Genomic DNA, 18,888 nt, shown 5'->3' on the forward strand with positions numbered 1-18,888 from the left:
AGGCAGCAGTGAACATGGGCAAGGCGCATGTGTGACATTTGAGAATGTACGGCACAATGGGGAGTGGTCGCAAGCGAGTCAGCGTAAGCATAACTTTTATAAAAAGCTTATGTATTCTTATTTGACGATTTATGGAATTAATTGTGCTTGTAGCAAGTAAAGTATTCCGGTTGAAAGTCAAGTCTTTTACTTCTATGTATTTATGAAGGTGTAATGTTGCTTGTCAGCTGTCACCAACAACCACAAACAGCGGAAATGTCAATTTTGTCAGCCGGGGCAGAGTATACGGCGCCGACATGAGATTGGTGACATGGAGTACGAAATATGCACATGTGGCAAGTAGGCATGACGACCTTACCCACCCACTGCTGCAATATATGGAATTTAGTTGCGAGTATGTTTCTTGGAAAGTCACAGCACAACAACTTCGACTGGTCAGCAATCATATTGTTTGTTGTTTCAAGCTAAGTTTGGTGCCGCGGTTGTTACTAACCTTTTGGGTTGTAAGCGTCGCCTCCAACTCATTAGTATGCTCAATGCGGCTGCGCAAACACGAAAGAGTACATCCAGCTATGTTGCGCTTAAGCTTCAACTCCCTTTCACGCTTATCACTCGTTTTGTATCGCCACCATTTGAGCGCGGCGTCAATGTGGCAGACGCCGGCGATCGGCATGTCGCGCCGAGAAGCGGCAACACTTGTTGGCCGAGCTCAAAGGTATGAGACTGAATTGTGGCGTACTGTAATAAATGTGTTATTTTCATTTAAAGTGGAACTAATAAAATGAAATTGGAGTGGCTTCGCAGTAATTTAAATTCTTAATGAAATGATAAGATCAATTAAGAAAGACTTTAGTATGAAATCTGACAAAATAACTGTACATAAGAGCTGAGAAAGCAATATTAAAGATAAAATGAAGGTTTGCGTAGGTTGCTTCAGAAGTGCCAAGAAGAAATATGGTGCGTTATACTCTCCTAAACGGTTAAGTGATTCACGGCTGACATTTTCTCGTTAGCTGAGTAAAATATATTAAATTAAATTAAACAGTTTTTGGGAAGTGTATAGAATACAACCTTATATATTACCCTTCTAACACACGGAATAAAGCTGAATGTGTATAATTTTAATAAATAAACTTAACTAAAATTATATACTTTTGAGAAAACACTAGCTGAATTGGCTTAGATGAAGCTGAATTCAACAAATTATTACGTATTTTTATTTTCATCTTTTGAAACCACCTCTATTGTAAGCTGAATAAGCTGCTGAATTAGAATTATACATAATTTCTATTAAATATCGGCAAAAGCCTGTTCGAATTTGGACATTTTTAATATGTAAACTTAATGTCGTTCATAACCTACGTTAGCTATAAATTTAGGAAATATTTTGCAATTTTATTAGCTGAATTGATTTAAATACAGATGAATTGGCTTAGATGAAGCTGAATTCAGCAAATTATTACGTATTTATATTTTTTGGCCTTTTAAACCGCCTCTATCGTAAGCTGAATAAGCTGCTGAATTAGATTATATACATCTTTTCCTGTAAATGTCAGCAAAAAATTGTTTGAACTTGCACATTTTTAATAAGTGAACTTAACGTCACTCATATCATACGTTAGCCATAAATTTAGGAAATATTTTTCGAAATAATTAGCTGTATTGGTTTAAATACAGCTGGATTCAGTAAATTATTACCTGTTTGTACTATTTTAAGCTTTCTAAACCGCCCCTATCGTATGCTGAATTACAATCTATGTGTCTCTTCTTATAAATGTCGGCAAAAAAAGTGTTTTCCATAGAAAATGTATTCACTTCATGCAAATTAAAATATAAAATCAAAATATAAATCACCGGAACTGCTCAAAAGTCACAATTGAAGCATAAAATTCGCTAACTTATGACTCGCTGGACGTTTATGTCAAAGCACATAGCCCCCTTACCATTTATTTGAGTATTTGCTTTGCGTCGCTGCCGTGCGCACGGCAACAATGCCGCCACACGTTGCGCATGCGCATGGAATTTTTATCAATTCAAGAATGAGTTAGAACAGCTGCATGCCAATACCTACTCCAACCAAATGGCAATAAATTGTCGGCAAAATTTTGATGGTCCACAAAGCCTGTTATAAAAAGCATGCTTATTATACACGCATGTTTCATTTCGCTTTTAAGCTTCTTAGGCACGACTTGTAGACGTCGACCAAAAATCTTGCGATCTTCTTGATATGTTGCATGCAGCAGTTGGCGGTTTTCGTTGTGCTATTAAGGGATTTATTCGTTTCCTGTTTGCTTGAAAATATTTTCGGGTTTCGTGTGCAAATTATATGTTTCCTTTGCCCCAAATTGCACACAGCGCAGTTGGCATAACTTTGTTGGCAATTCTCCGATTTAGCTAAAAACTTCGCACAAATTTGGTGCTGCAAATCGCCATTAAATGAGCGAGGAAAATGACGATCATGACAAAGCAAATTGGCAGTTATTGACGCGTTGACTATGTGGGCCACCACTTTACTGCCATGCTGTGGCATAACTCTAACAGACTCGGTGTTTTAAGACGCGTGAGAATTTTTTGTATAACTTTTATATATATGTTTACACGTCTTTAATGACTCTCTAGCCGCTAGCGATTCGTACAAAGTCAAATGTAGCCGCAAACGGCTTTTAAAAGGGCGTTGGCTTCCTCCAGTTTGCTTGTCTTCTTATGTGCCTATAAATCAGATCAAATATTGTATTTTTTATCTGCAAAATGTGTACACAGATACTTTTGCCGGCTCTACAGTTGAGCTTATCATTGAGCAAATAGCGGTATTATTTGTCTTGTACAAATTTGTCTGACATTGCTTTATGATTGTTTTTGAGCTCACTTGAAAGCGAGCAGCGCGAAGAAAGCATCAAACAAATGCAGCGATTCGAGGTCTAGCAATGCTCAGTTAAAAGTATTTGCTTCTTGTGCACCCACTCATTTGTGCCCCCCTACCCTATGATAGCAACTAACAAGTGTGTAAATCTCTCCGCTCAGCGCATGCTTGCAAGCAGTTTCTCTTTTATGGCAACACGTCGGCTGTCACCGACTGAAATTTACGATGGCGAAGCGCTTGAATAAATGTGTCAGCGTACAATTGGCAACTTGCGCCGCTGTCAAAAGGAATTGATGTCCAGCGCAGGCATTTTTACTGGAAAATGGAGCAATAATTTCCCCATTTTGTGTGGGGACGCTTTACGTTGGAAGGTATCTGAGAGTGAATTTAATCCAGTCTCTGAGAGTTTTTGTTGGAAGTTTTGAAGGCGGCATTTCGATTTCAAATAATTTAGAACAAATTTTATGGGTAAGGTTGAAAACACAATGCAAATTCGACTCAACGCAGTTCGACTCTGCGACAAATCCAGTAAGACAAAGGCACACGCAGTTTACAGACAGTAAGAAACTCTTGACTGCATTCCAGCGCGCATATACCCGGCCCGTCAAACAGCCCACGCACTGACCGCCGCTAAGAGCAGCACACGTAAGCCGAAAAGCTATAGGCTATAGTCACTCGTTCTGTATCGCGTTTGTGCCTCAACTCTTTGGTTGCGTCCGTTTCGTTTCATGCAGCAATATTCTACTTTTATGCCATTCCGGCTGATAGGCCTCCACCGTATTAAGAATTTTGACTGTCATTGTTTTCGTTTGCATCCAGTTACGTGGGTTCGACGCAATCGTCGCCGCCGCCGCCGCCACCTCCGACACCACCTGAGATGCGGTCATTGATACGCTGCGCTACGCCTACCTTCGAGCCGCAACAGCAGCTTTTCATTTTTGTGCATGCGCGCTTCCACTACCTCAACGCAGCATGTTTGCAGTTGTTCGTTCGTGTAGTTGCACAATTTTATTACCTTTATGCGGCGATAAAATACTCGAGCCTCGGTCGCCTAGTGTATCGGCAGGCAGTCGCATCCGTCCGCACAGCGTTGCATTAAGCACGTTGCTTTCCTTCAGTTTGCTCCCCTTCTTCACCGTTCACGGCTTTAGATGATATAAATATTTTCATTTTGTCTTCTGTTGGTTTATCGACTGCTTTGTTTGTATTCTAGGCAATTGTACAGCACATTCCTTACCATTTTTTTCGACGGGGTTTTTTGTGGTCCGGTTTGCTCTTCGAAGTGTTCGCAGCATTTCGTATTTTCTTACTTTACGAATCCGTTTTTTTCTTTTATTGTTTTTGATTCTTCTTTGGAGTTCTTTTCATATTTGAGCGGTATAATCGTCGTCCCAGCGGTTATCCGTCTATTTTGTAGTAACAACACTTCAATTTCTTTATACTTCAGTTCTTAATAAGTGGTTGTGTTGGATATCATAGGATTTACTTGCTTCACGTCTTTGTTTTGTTATTCTCGCTATTTTATTTCTTCATCTAATATTTTTTTATTTCACAATTGCCGCCTTCGCGCACTTCGTGTTAATAATAGAGCGAGATTTCCTGTCAACAAGTGGTAACCGGCACGTAGCTACTGAGCTCCAAACACCTAATGCACGTGAACGTGAATAAAAAACCTTAACCCTTTTGCGACCAATTCGAAGTACAATTATAACAACAGAAGTTTGGCAATTAGTCATACTGAAAATCTTATCTAGCTACGCTTTTTGCTCCACATTTTATGCTTTCGATAAGTATTTGAAGTCAATTAAAGGGGAAACACGTTCATTTTGAATTTAAAAGAACTTTTCGTACAAGAGTGCTATGCAACTTCATCAAAAATCGAGGTTTCACTATTTTCCTGGCGGCTTGTGCAATAGAGGGTTAAAAAAGTCGCCATATCTAAGCATCAAACGCGTAAAACTCTGGTGGTTCGAAATAAGTGGAGTACGATGTAAAGAGGAAAGATTACGAATTCTAAAATTCCCGGAAGTGGCTTCAACGTGTCATTCATAAACCGTATTGTTCGGTTTGGCTGCTTCATTCACATGAAATAATAGTTGATTTCGTGTTGGCTACGGAGCTCTTATGGATATTAGAGTTTCCACAAAATCGATCGGCAAAATCTCATTTCCGGTCGATTGCGTGTTTGTCACCACACCGCTTAATGGCTTAGAGATCTACTGCTTTTGTACCCTGCCCTTTGAGCCGCCACTGCTACGTACCACCACCTCGGCAACTCAACGAATTTGAATCATAAGCATAATTGTGGAAAACCTATAGAGCTTCTTGCTGCAGTTATCTTGCTTGAACGGTTAAGCGTGTAAATGTGAGTGCCGGCGAGTGTTGCACAAATCATGCGCATCATTAGAGCGTTGCAGCGTACGCCCAGCTATGCCACCGCCACCACAAATCTAGGCAGCAAAAGCAATAACAATCCCAGAGAATGTTGCATAAACGCAGGCATTTGCAACCGCAACCACAATCAGTTAGTTAGGCAGTGATGCAAGTTAGTTAGTTAAGGTTGCATGCCGCAATCAAGTCAAATTCACAACAACACAAAATGGTGCAACAATTATGTTTCGCGTACGCCGCTCACCTACCGACTGTTAGGCGCACATAGTTCGGTTGCAAATAGCGGTAAAGCAAAGTGAAACAATGCGCACAAAGCCAAACGTACGGCAACAACCGTTTGTGCCGCATGCGTAGCAACACACAAACACCCAGAAGCGCTGGTATGCTGAGCCCATAGCACATACCACATCCTACAGTTGCCGTTTGTTGCACTTTTGTAGTTTCTCGGCGTATTTTTGCTTTTACCACATTTTTTCTCTTAACCAGCATTGTTGCAGTCTCTGAGTTCGGTTGTCTTGTGACCTTTGTGTGTCGCGGCTTGTGTTTGTTGTGCTCCAGAGTGCAAGCTGAGGTTAGCGCCGCTTGTGTGGCGCTTCACCCCAGTAACTCCGCAGAATATTTTGATTTTCTCTTTTGTCGGTTTTCTTTGGCTGGCGAGCGCCAAACCCGTTTAAGACACAAATGTAGAGCAAAGCGTGATTAGAATTGCGCGGCAGCTGATACTGTGAACTAAGTTTGAAAAGCTTGAAATCGTTCTAATGGGTTTGAGTGGTTCTAGTTCCAACTATGTGTCGGCCTTCTGTGATTTTTTACATAACCTCAGAAAGAAGACCGTTCTTCCATTATTTTTTTACAGTTTTAGAAGGGATAGGTTAGGCTAATTCGTAGGGCTGATCCAAAAGCGATGGATCCCATTTAGCCATATATTCGTCCTTGCTGTTACCCATAATCTCCTAAATGGGAATTACCAAATCCTCATAAATCGACGAAGCGTTTTGAGTTTATAGAGACTTGTTAAGGATGTTAATATCAATACCAGCCCCTTCGGTAGGTCTCCTAAAAGTATGTCTACGGATATATTTCAATCTCAGCCGGACTAAAGCCAGGAAATAGAGGGCGAAGTGACAAGATGATTTCAACTCAAGACGCCGGAAAACCTACTTGCTTCCAATCAAATGAAATTGTGGAATCGGGTGCTCTTCCAAGCAAGATCGTCGGCTTTGCACCCATACCATAGACAGGTACAGCTGTTGCCAACGTGGTCATACACTACTTAACTAGATTTAAGCGCACAGTCAGCGACTTTAAAGCCAGTATAGCCGGTTGGCTATCAGAGTGAATGCAAACCTCTCTGAAGGAAGTTGCACAACGGTAAGGAGGTCTAAAATCAGAGTTGATGGAGAGCCCCCGACCTAAGACTCCACCTCTTGTCCTTCTTCTTAACTTCGATCTATTCGAATCGATCGAATGTACATATGTATGTGGGCTGAGAAGGAACTGCCAGGAGAAGTTTCTGTAACGCAGTGATCTAGATTATAAAGAATTCAATCGAAGCAGTGGAGAATGTCAGTGTGTCTCTGTCCGGAGCTCCTCATATACCAGCTTCTCTAAGTATATTGGCATGTATACGTGTCTGTAAGTCCAAATACAATATATTTCCTTTTGAGGCCATAAATTGTGCCAGCTCTTCTAGGAAAGTTTTCTTGTTCCATGAAAGTTACGTCATATGAAAAATATTTATGATCCACTGCGTGCGCACGCATTTTCCACGAACTGTATGCTATGCATTAGTAGATAGATAAATGGGCGAGGAAGCTATATGAGACTTGCCTCGAGGACTCACATTTCTCGAAATTAGTTAATAAATAAACTTGACATGAAAGCTCACTTGAATATAAGATAATAATAGCAGTAATAGTATGGAAGTGTTATAACTAAGTACTGAAGGGTGTACAAAAACCGTTAAACTAGCAATGAGCAGTAAATTAAGGTGTAGAGAGTGTGAAACTATTTGTAATTACTCTACTATCTGTGCGCTACAATAATTCAATTAACTTGCATGCAACACGCGTCCGACACCGACTGCCTGGCTCTAGAATATGCTTGGCAACATATTCGTACATAGATAAAACTCGCAATGTATTGACAACGCGTGCGCATCACTACTCGCAACTGTGCCTGTTGCTCCCGCGCCCCACCACACTTCCCCTAGACGCCATAACAAAAAGCGCCTATGAGATACAAGTTGCCAAGCCAAACCGCGGCGACGTGTTCGCGCTCATGTACGCGCCACGCTGGGTTAATCTCTGTTGTAATCAGCGCTGTATTGCATATGTAATAACAGTGATAGTGAGCGATCGCAACGACGGTGATTTGTGTGCATATTGCACGCGCTTGTGGCGAAGCGGCTGCGCGGCATTCAGCAATTGATTGTCCACTTCGTAATTTGGCGTTTGCTGCGGTCAATCAACACAAACACAAAATGCTTAATAGCAATAATAAAGCAGCGACATAAATTAGGCGCAAATTACCACAAACAACGCAGCCAATTATCACAACAACAACAACAACATTAGAATTAGTGGCAAGAGCCCGCGAGCGCAAATTGTAATTGTAAGGCTTCACGCCACTTTTAGCTGGCGCGCCGCGCAAGCTGTCGTCATTTAATTAATTAACATAAATAATGCAACGAATTGCACCCTTTGTTGTTGTAGGCGTTGTGCATAGCAATGCTCAGTGCGCACATTAAACAACCAAATTAATAAATTCACGCCATTTAAACGAAATGACGGTGTTGCACAGACCGGCGCGGCAGTCGCGCTTAACGAACGCGAAATGCGACTGCAGTGGGCACTTTGTGGCATGCAATTTGAGGCGGCAACACCACAGTGTAACCAAAACTTATGATATTTCAACGCCAACGTCGATGTATGTGTGTGTGTTTGTTGTGAATTACCGTCAATTATCCGCTTGCTGCAAAGCTCAGAGCACAGCCGGCCGCTGTCCAGGCACTTACAGCAATGTTGCATAAACAAAGTTTTATGTTTGCAAGTGTTGCAAGTAGATATAAAGCGCAGCGCTTAAGCGCGGTGGAAAACTGCGATTTGTCGTAATTAACTGTAAGTGGGAAGCGAGCACTTTTCGAGTTCATTAATATTGCGGACAACTTAATTTAATGGTTAATTTTGACCAACAGCGGCGGCAATGGCTGCACATGTGCTTGCAGCACAGCATGTGGCAAGTAAGCGCAGAAAAACGACTTCGTGGCTGAAGAGTGTTGAGGAAGAAAGAAGAAGCAGTGGCTGCGTTAATGTGTGCTGAGACGCGAGCATTGAGCGGAACTCAAGGCAACTGAAGTGGAAGAAGTCTGAAGTTCCGGCGAAAGGCTGGGAACTGAGGAACTGCATTCAGCAAGCTGAATATGTATGGCTAAGTTTGAGTTAAAGATGATTAAAATCATTTAAGAGCTGTTGAGTTTACAACATATTTTTAGTTTAAAGTGAAATATATGTGTGGCAACTTATTTGAAACGACTCAATCTTTTAAGTTTAAAGTCAAATCAGACATATAAACACTAAAGACATGGTTTCTCGATCCTAAGGTCAGCAGTGAGAAGATCGCACTAAGTTCTAGCTGGCAGAGAAAGCCATTGTTGTTGCCGCAAATCAAATTTGAGCCCACAGTTCGCATTCCTCCAAAAAACTATACACATTCCACACAGTGCAACATTTTTCACACCTCAAATGACTCAATATGCAACGTCTGCGACGCAGTGCACGCTCCTTCTCTATTTCCACCGCTTCTCTGGATACTAGTAATAGTCATTTGGTGGCCATAAAAATGTCTTTTGTCACCTCAACGGCAACGATGTGCAGCTTCAATTTGTGATTGCGTTGCCACAATAAAAATCAAATGACAGATGAGTTAATCACGGCGGACCACCGGCGTGGCCTTGCAGCAGCGTGGAGGTGGAGTGCTGCAGCCGTGACATATACATAGTTGCGTGCAACGCAAGCTTTTCCACCACCTTGCCACTGCCGGAGACAAGCATACAAATGAAGTAACGGTAATGTTCAATGCCACACAAGCTGCACGCGTGTCTCACACGAGTGCTGAGTTCAGATTTTCCTTTTCGAAATCGGAATCTTCATTAACGAATTTCTACTATGTGCAACAAATTCGTTGCATAGCTGTTGTGCTGTGGTTTTTCCTCGCTCGATTTTTGTTTTGTGCTTTTGTTCGACTGAATTTAGTGCCGCTTGAAGTGGCAGTTAGACGTAGTAAAGGTGTGAAGAACTGCAATCAGTTGAACACGCAGCGCATAACTGTTAGATCGAGGGGAATAAAAACGGCTGACGTAAAGGACGGCTTGTAACGAGAGGAAATGCGTTTTTCGAGGCTTAAGACCGGAGTCTAAGATTTTAAAACAATCGTGTCATGCAAGATATGCCACATGTTGAGGAAACGCCAAGTGATTGCCAGCTTCAGAGTAAGGGGGTTGAGTTATTGCGGAACGTGTTTAAGTGGCCAGGCTTCATTTGACCCAGTGGGTTGTTACGCCAGACGTTTTCCATGTCACAATGGCTTTGAAAGCTATTGTATGAGAAACATATATAAAATGTTTAATCAACTATTTGTACACCTCAATTAAAAGCCAGCTCCATAAGATATGCTTCGCCAAAATCGACGCTCAAGTTTGTTTCTGGCGAGCTCTCACGTCACTTAAACTCACGCTATTTGCTACATTTGAGCAATTTCGGACTAATTATGCATTAGTTTGCAGTGGCTGTCGCCGGCGGCACGCATGCGCACTTGCGGCATGCCCCAAATGAACTCTACATACACTCTGGCACACTGATGGGCAATTACCGCGCCAAAATATGTGCTGCCCCCTGCCCACCGGCAATTGTGCGACCAAAACCAATTGAAAAGTGTCGCTCGAATTTCAAAGCATTTTTCGGCGCGTTCAGCGATTTTGGCAAAACAGATTTGCTCATAAATAAGAGTGAAGGAAAAAACGTCGCAGACACACCAACTTGCCACATAGCTTTGGTGGCTTTGGCGGCTTTGGCGGCTACAATTGCGACGATCAAGCGGCGCAGCACCCAAATATGGCAGACAATGGCCTCATAATTCCCGCTGCAACTTGCCACATGCCAACAACAAACCACAATTTGTGTCTAACTGCGGAAAATGAATGCGCACGGCATCGCGGCGTACGCAAGCGCTGCTCGTGCTGCCGACTGCGACGTCAGCGTCGCTATTACCAATTTCATTTGCCGATTTCAATTTGAATTTCTGTTTGGCCAATCAATGTGTTTCGATTTGGTGCAGTTCGCCTTATTTCATGTGGCTTCGCTGCTGTTGTTCTTGTAGCCGCTGCTGTCGGCATCCTTTTTCGGAAAAGTGCAATTTAATTTGCATTGCATTGCATTGCCGCGGCGAGCAGGCAGTGCAAATGCGCTTTAGTTAGTGCTTGTTGCTAAGTAATAGCTAGCCGTTGTCATTGTTGTTGTTGTTGCTGGTCGTGTTATTATTTTTATGTTCGCTTTCCGTTTACATCCACTTAATTTGTGTATGGATGCCAGCATAGTTTCTGGTGCGATTGCGATCGCATTTCGAAATTTGTGGCATGTGTTGGATTTGTGAAAGCATCCAATGGCCGCGCACAACGTCCGGTCTTCGTGCGGCAGAGCCAAAGACGCCAACAAGTCGCATTTTAATGGGCGAAGGGCAGGTGGGGCGGGAGGCAACGCGCTCAAATGTCTGAGAAGCGAGGCCGAATGGCGACTAAGGGGTGTCAGTTCGTGCTCGTTGTAATAACAGCAAATTTTCATAAATATCAAATGCCACCAATTTAATGTGAATTCTCGTCTAACCATTTTCTTCTCTTTTTAATTTGCAGATCGTACGATTCGAACAGCCGGTTATTAATCTTAGCCACAAGGTGAGTGGAGTTAGCAAAATTAATTGACCTACATTTTTTCGGTAAAGTAGAGAGAAATAACTGGAGTTACTGTGGAGTGTATAAGGAATGGAGTAAAACTCAGTATGATGTCATCTTCGAGGTATTTTCAGTGATTTTAGTGTGCTAAATCCTTAATAGACAGAAGCAATACGAATATAACGCAATCTAGAGATGCGTCTTGAGCAGGGTGCTGCGACTTTAGCGAACCTAGCATCAGACTTTAACCTATTACCTGTGTTATCAAGTATGTTTTGATAGAAGTTTTAAGTTTGATCATGCTTAAAATCTAGTAATCAATAGTTGCCATCCCTGACGTTGATCTTTTCAGCGAAGTTAATCGTTTAATTTCTGTAGAAGATACCAGTGGTGGAAAGAGAAAGAGCGGAAGTAGGTGGAAGAGGGGGAGAGAGAGTGAGACAGTAAACTGGTGTATTGATCATACTAAGTTAGGTTTTAGTTAGCTCTTAATTCTCTAAATTACGCTAGAGCTCATAAGTATATTTAAAACAATAACACTAGCACTTCATAAACCCTAAAAGACTTTTCGGGCAATTTGGCTTTCACCACCTATTCAGCTTAGGAGAACGTTTGCTGAATACCAAAGTGCCTGAAAAGTTTGGTATGTTCTTTCAGCCTAACATTTTAAGGACTTATAATACATATTAAATTCCATAAAGAATAACATAATAAGTACAAGTAATGGGATTTTTGAATAAACTCACCTCAATTCTGCTTCATTATTAAACCCAAAAAGAGCTGCCATGAATCCATGTATTTTTTCCATACTTCTCTTTTCATTTTAAACTAGTTTTTTATCACACACTACTGTTTTTTTTTTCTTATTTCTTATTTTAAACTTACTTTTTATCACACACTATTAGAAAAAACCGACTAAAACATAACTTAAGCGAAATGCGGAGACAAACACGTTTTGACACACTTAATTTGAACACATGCGAAACCGCACAATATCGGAATTACTGAACGAAAAACTAATTGAGCCTACACAACACAAACAATATACACTTTTCGGAATTATTATGAGCACTTCGAGATTTTATGGAACAGTGACCTATGCATTATCGGGGGCAGCTGAAAATAAATAAAAATAAATATTTGAAAGAGCAGAATATAAGAAAATTGTGCTAAAAATAATTAAAATTTAAATTAAAAGTGCTGTCTTGTACAATTTCGTTCATCTTACGTGCATTTGTCTGCAATTCTCAGCCTGCTTATAAATTTTTTATATTATTACTTGAAGCTTAGGCAGACCAAATGGCATTTACAGTTTCAATTGCATATTTCTGATCGCTATTCATATTTACTTCATCACCCATTACAAAAATATTTCCAAAATTCGCTACTTGCGGAAATCATTTATTATCATAACGACCGCTACTCAATAAAGAGCCTCAAATAGTTTTGTCGCTCATATTAATGGACCAAATGCGCACAGATATATACACGCAGACATTTATTTAATTTCGTTTCTTGTATTTTTAGCGACCAAAAGTGGGTTGCATTAAATTGCTAAAAGCACTAGAAAAACGCCGCAATACTGAGAAACAATATTTGCAGCTTGCAGGCGGCCTAAAATATAGAAATCATAAGACGAAAATCAAAAATAGAAAATGCTGAACGAAAACGAGAAAATATGTGGAGCACTGAGTCCACGCATTGTGCATTTTAGTGCGCCATAGGCGGCAAAAAAAGAAAAAACATACACCCTGGTATATATGTGGGACTGTATGTAAATGGCAAAGGCGATCGGTTGGCGCTGTTGGCGTTGGCGGCGGAAGGTGTTGTCAGCCAACCATCCAGCTGTTCGTCAATTTGGTGGCATGCCATGGCTGCTGCCGCCATTTAAGGGCCGCCAGCTGCCAAAAGCACACATACACGCGCACAGATATTTGTATATATTTTTAAAATGCTTAGAAGGTGACTGCCGCACATGTAATGGTGCTGTAGGAGAAGGCGCAACACGGAGTTGCATGAATTTCAATGCGCCACACGCCATAAAGAGTTGGTTTTAGAAAATAAGTGGCGCGCTTATAAATAATTTTGTAAAAGTAAGCAAGAAAATTAGCTGGCGTTATGTTAATGTCGGCGAAAGGCAGTCGAAAGCGTATTGGTCACACTTGAAACGCGATAGCTTTAGCTGCATTTCCGGCAATTTGCTCACATACTGAAATGAATTTATTGCCAAAAATGTTTTGGTATGATGTGTGCTCTATAACTCTAACCGAGTTGGCAACAATTGCTTAAAAATATCGACAGCGCAGTTTGAGGTTATGCCGCTGCCAAAATTAAAGAAAGAATCGGTTACCATGAAGACACTTCGTAAACATCTTTTACTTCACCGTCGTTCATCGAAAATATTAATATTGGGTAGTCGAAAAAGTACTTTCGTATTTTGCCAATAGCAATTGCGGTCGTATATCTCCAGTGCTACCAATCACTTTGTGTCATACCATATAGTGTTGGAAAGGTGAGATTTTAAGCTTCATTTAACCAAAAAAAAAATTCGGGGAAGTTGAAAACAAGTTACATAAAAGTTATATAAAAAAAAAATAAGTTGAAGTTTGATTAGAAATACGAAAAGATTTTTTCAACTACCAATAGTTTTGAATTTTAAAATTTACGTTTTGATAATTTTACAACTTGTACACTCTCGGCTCACAACCGTCGCGATTATTTTTATAGACGCTTTATCATTTTGATATTTTCATTTCAAAAATTTAGTGCTGACTTTTATGATTTCAACACTCAACTCAACTCACTGACCGCCATTGTTGCTGTTGTAGTTGATTTTTATGCACAAAAATTTATTAATGCTTTTTCACCTGTAATTTATTAGACGCATCCGTCGCTTGAAGGCACGCTCGTAAACGCTCGTGAGTCGATTTCAATCAATGCTTTTGTTTACAACTTAATTTGCTGCATTTTATGGCGGATAATCTTTCGTAAAACTTAAAAACAAAAAATGATTTGAAAATTTTACATCTTTTATATGAAAATGTATGGTTTCAATGCGCGGTAATGGCTGACCATAAATGGGAGGATGCGAGTTTAGAGCGGTGTGTACGTGTGCATAAAGCGTGGGTCAGCCTGTGTTAATTAATTCATTGCTCTTAGAAACATTGTTATTAATAAAGCAACAATTTATGTGGCTTGTGGGCATGAAAGCTATTTCCGGACAAAAGTTTTGCTATTAAAAATTATGATTTGGTTTCACAAAGTTTTCAAAATATTTACTTTATAACAAATCGTTACGAAATAGCTGAAGAGAGCAATCTTTAGAACCACAAAGTGATGTATGCCATAGACAAGTTACAAAAACTGTTTGAAAAACATTACAGAACGCCACCACAGGGTGACATAGAAGTAAGGTCACTCAAGAGCAAGCCAATGAAATTCAATCACATTTTGTCTATAAAGGCAAAGGCCCACAGAACAATACTACAAACAGCTCAATAGATGCACTACTAAATAGACTTGGGCCATGAAGCACAGAAAAACATATGTGAGGTACAGGGTGACATATAAAAATTGATGAAGAAGTTGAAATGAAAAGCCCAACTAAAAACAATGAAATAAATTGGCAAGCTTTAAGGACTAATCTTTACTCTAAGTAGTCAATCTGTTCGATAGGGAACTAACAAAAATCACTTCGTAAAACATTACAGCATTTGTATTGAAAATCTAGAGCAGGTTCAGTTTTTCCTATAATTATTCCGCATCATTCTGCACAACGTTGCCTAAGAGACTATGGATCTGAAACCGGTTCCGAGCCAGCGATTTTTAAGGCGAATGTAAAAAAATTTGAATAATCGGTTGAGTGGTAGATATGTGATATAGTTTTCCAATATGAAAGATTCCGACAAATGATCAATAGAATATCAAAATGCACCTACATATTAAATTTCATGCGGATATCTCAAAAACTGACGAATAAATTTTTATGATCCTTATGAAAACTTTGCGATAAAAATTGCTGGCTCACGGTTTTAGACCTATAGCCTGTTAGGCAAAGTTTCTTAGAATGATTCGTATAATAGAATATTTTTTGCCTATGTTTCCGTTTTTTGGGTTCCTTGTAAATCAAACCGCCCCACCATAGACACAAGTTCCTGGAAAAATCTTCTTTAGGAAAGCCTAAGTTATAGGAAATTAAACGTTTTTTGGACTGATATCGGCTATTGTAGTATAATTTCTCTTATTGCTTATCCAACAACTGAAATTTCACAACAATGCTCGGTCAAAATCAAAAAAAAAACCTTCAACGACATAAATTTTCTCAAGCAATTAAATTCTATTAAGGAAAGCTAACAAAGACGTGGGCGTGTGAGAACAGTAGTTTTGACAATTAATTACAACAACAATAGCAGCCACTTTTCCGCGACCAGCTGTTTCTACGCAAAGCTCTTCGATGAAGTTCTAAGCTTGCTGCCAGGCCAGGCTTTCTGAATTTGTGCTACACGCGGCTGCCCACACAACGCCGCAAAGCTAATAGAATTTTCAAAATTTGTTTTTTTTTATTTTTATTTGAAGTTACGCAGTGTGCTGTGGTGAGAGCGCAATGAGCATTGCGCTAAAGGAATGCTTTCATTTCACACGCTGCATTTTCGTCCGATATGATTTATAGTTTCTAACCCAAAAGAATTAGAAAATTACCAGAAGATCTCGCCCACTCGGCTGCTGGCGAGAAACCTATTAGCCGCTAAAGAGCTGCACCATAAGAGAGCACAGCAGTTGCAGGGACCAATTTTGATTGAAATCAGCGCAGTTGCAAGCAGACGAGAGACGACGGAACTGCGTAGCCGCAGGTGAATTCTTTTTCAGCCGATTGCGTTAGTGGCCAACAAACGCTTGAACCAGTTGACTACCTGCGCGCTTGACTTTCGAATGGAGCGCGCGTTTGTACTCACTGCCGTTGTCCGCCAACCGCCATCAGACGCGGCGACAAGCGGGTCAGCCTGCGGCGCGTTGTTATTCAATACCTAACTGTCATTTGAATAGCATTAGTTCAAAAAAATTTGAAATCATTTAAGACTTTCAGTGGCGACAGCGACTAACGCGCCTGCGCGCAGGCACAGGTAGCTCAGCGCAGACGTCAATGAACAGCTAAAACGAAGCGGCCATAAAGCAACTATTTAAGTAGCTGCTGCTGGGCGCGCCAAACCTGTTGGTCACAATTGTGTGTATGTATGTGTGAAAGTGAGACGTTGTCACTAAAACGCTACTTAGTTTGTCTAGCGTCGTAAATTGTTGAGGATTCTTTAAGAGGTGTTGAAGTGTAGCCGTCACAAGATTTGAGGGGCGCGTGGGTTGCCAAGCGTTGGCATTATTGCTTTAGAATTTACGTGAATCTAAAAAATAATCGAAAATTGTTGAATTGTGTTGGCTTGATTGGCCATTAGTTTGACAACAACGCTTTTTACAAGCCATTAACCCGCTCTAAACGCTGGCGAGTACACAGCATCAGCCAGGAAATACCAAACGTTTAGTAAGCGAGCACGAAATCCGCAGCAATGCCGTTTGACGCGTAAATTGTGGGGTTTATGGTAACAAGAAAGCAAATAAATTAAGCCAAAATAGAACGCGTTGTAGCTGGCTTGTTCGTGCGCCTCTCGGAAAATGTTGAGTTTCATTCATGATTTCAACAACTCAAAAAGCTTGAATTTCCTCACCGCTGCAGCTCGCTTTGGGTTGGCATGCAGCCTTCGCGTAGCCGCATGCCCCGTTCGAAGTAATACTCAACGTGTCTGTTTGTAATTAGCATATTTAACCGTAAATGCCAGCTTCTTCAATGAAGTGCGTTAGCCGACAGAAACTATACTCCAGCTCAGGGGCTTACATATGTAAATTGCTGCCTATGAAAAACGTGTATGTGTTTATAATTTTAGCCACACAAAAGGCACAGAAAAAAATAATATATTTTTTTAATATCTGCTTTATTCCCCAAGCAATTTTACTGTCAAATAATAAAAAATTGATGACTTCCCAACGCTACACTCATTCCATTGAAAATTTATCTTGTCGCGCGATTCAGAAAAATTATTGTTTTCTGAATGAATAGCTTTCAAGCACAGTTGTGTGAGCGTGTGTGTGTTGAAAAAATGTGAAATTCGATATAACGGCGCTATAAATCAAAGTGCGCACATTTCTAAGAGAATCAATTAAGTGTTTATTAATTTGAATGTACAGTTTTAGCGGCTTTTGGAAGGAAGTCAAAGCTCATTGAGAAACTTTGCATACAATCAATCAAATTTATACGAGCCTCCATGACTTTACGAAGTGAAGGTGTTTGCTATAGAAAGACAACCATTACGAAAACACAAAAAAAGGTTAACTTTCGTTGCATCGAAGCCACAATACCCTTCACAAATGCAAAAGATTCCTTATAAAACTGAGTGACTCGATCTGAACAATACGAACATATATAGTGGAAAACTCAATATCGTATACCCCGTTCAGGGTATAAAAACCTTTTGTGTCTAAAATAACAATATATATTCCCTAAATTGTATTAAAACTTGTTAAACCGTTTGAGAATTCTAAGAGAATTGAAACAAAACCTGCAATTGCATGAAAAATCTCAGCACGATCACGTCTTTAGTAAAGATTTCACCAAAACTGCAACTGTGGAAGCAAAAATAGCTTTGTTTTGTTAGCACAACCTCCTCAACGGACTTAAATATGATCTGTAAAGTTTCTTAGTGGAGATCTTCAGTATACTGGAGTTCTTCTAAGCTTAATGAGTTTAAGTAGCAGAACGGGAAACGCTGAGACTAATTCCAGCGACTACTGGTCGATTGGAACTTTAATCAAAAAAAACTTCAGCGTTAGACGAAAAACAAACATAAATTTTATTAATAATATTTCAGAATGTAGGTTTATAAGAAAAAAAAAACGAAAATGAGAAAAGAAAATGTGATTTGCTATTTCAACGGCACGAAAACTGTGAGATTGTCTTTTTTTATGAGAAACTTTTGGTGTTTCAGGCAAGCCACAACTCACAAAATGACCGCGCTTATGCAACCAGTATGTTAGAGATTCCAGCTGATAAAAGAGCTATTGAAGGCTGTCAAAACGCAGCCTCTCATTGACAGAGACGTAAAAATTAACGCAAAATATAATTTGGAGGAGTGATTGTTGGACACTTCTCTGTTCATGTATTTGGCAATAATTCATACTGCTTTCAAAAAGATTCTGCTCATAAAGCAAGAATTGTTCACCAGTGGAGCAAAGACAATATGCTCGCCTGGGTTACTCAGAAACTACTTCCTCACTTATTTCTTTCTTTCAAGCTTCCAACTCTTACACAGCACTGGAGGCAACTCACACATTGCGATACTTACTTCACCCTTTCTTCTATAGCTGCCAGTCTCTGTCTATCTTCTTACTTTTAGCCTAGCTCTGAGCTGCATCTCGCTGCTATTTAGTTATGCGTGCCAACACCTTGACCAGCTATTAAAACTGAAATGAGTAAGTGAACAAAAACTCAACTTACATATGTCACATTGTTGACATTTCCCAAAGAACTCTCCATAAAAAAACAATACATACAACAACAACAACGACATTAAACGCATACAAATAAGCCAGCGCGTTGTAAGTAGAGCATTCAAGCCAAGTAAATCGCATAACAACTACGATAAAAAACGAG

General features: G+C 40.2%; 1 protein-coding gene across 1 annotated transcript in view; it reads left to right on the plus strand.

Moving 5' to 3' along the window:
- LOC126758370 (interference hedgehog) overlaps window positions 1-18,888 on the plus strand; it is an 82,711-nt gene that overhangs the window by 25,643 nt on the left and 38,180 nt on the right. Inside the window, exon 3 of the mRNA XM_050472627.1 lies at window positions 11,157-11,198. The gene's annotated coding sequence lies outside the window, so the exon portion shown is untranslated. The remainder of the gene's footprint in view (window positions 1-11,156; window positions 11,199-18,888) is intronic.

This window comes from Bactrocera neohumeralis, chromosome 5, assembly GCF_024586455.1.
Source record: "Bactrocera neohumeralis isolate Rockhampton chromosome 5, APGP_CSIRO_Bneo_wtdbg2-racon-allhic-juicebox.fasta_v2, whole genome shotgun sequence".
NCBI classification, from domain to species: Eukaryota; Metazoa; Arthropoda; class Insecta; order Diptera; family Tephritidae; genus Bactrocera; species Bactrocera neohumeralis.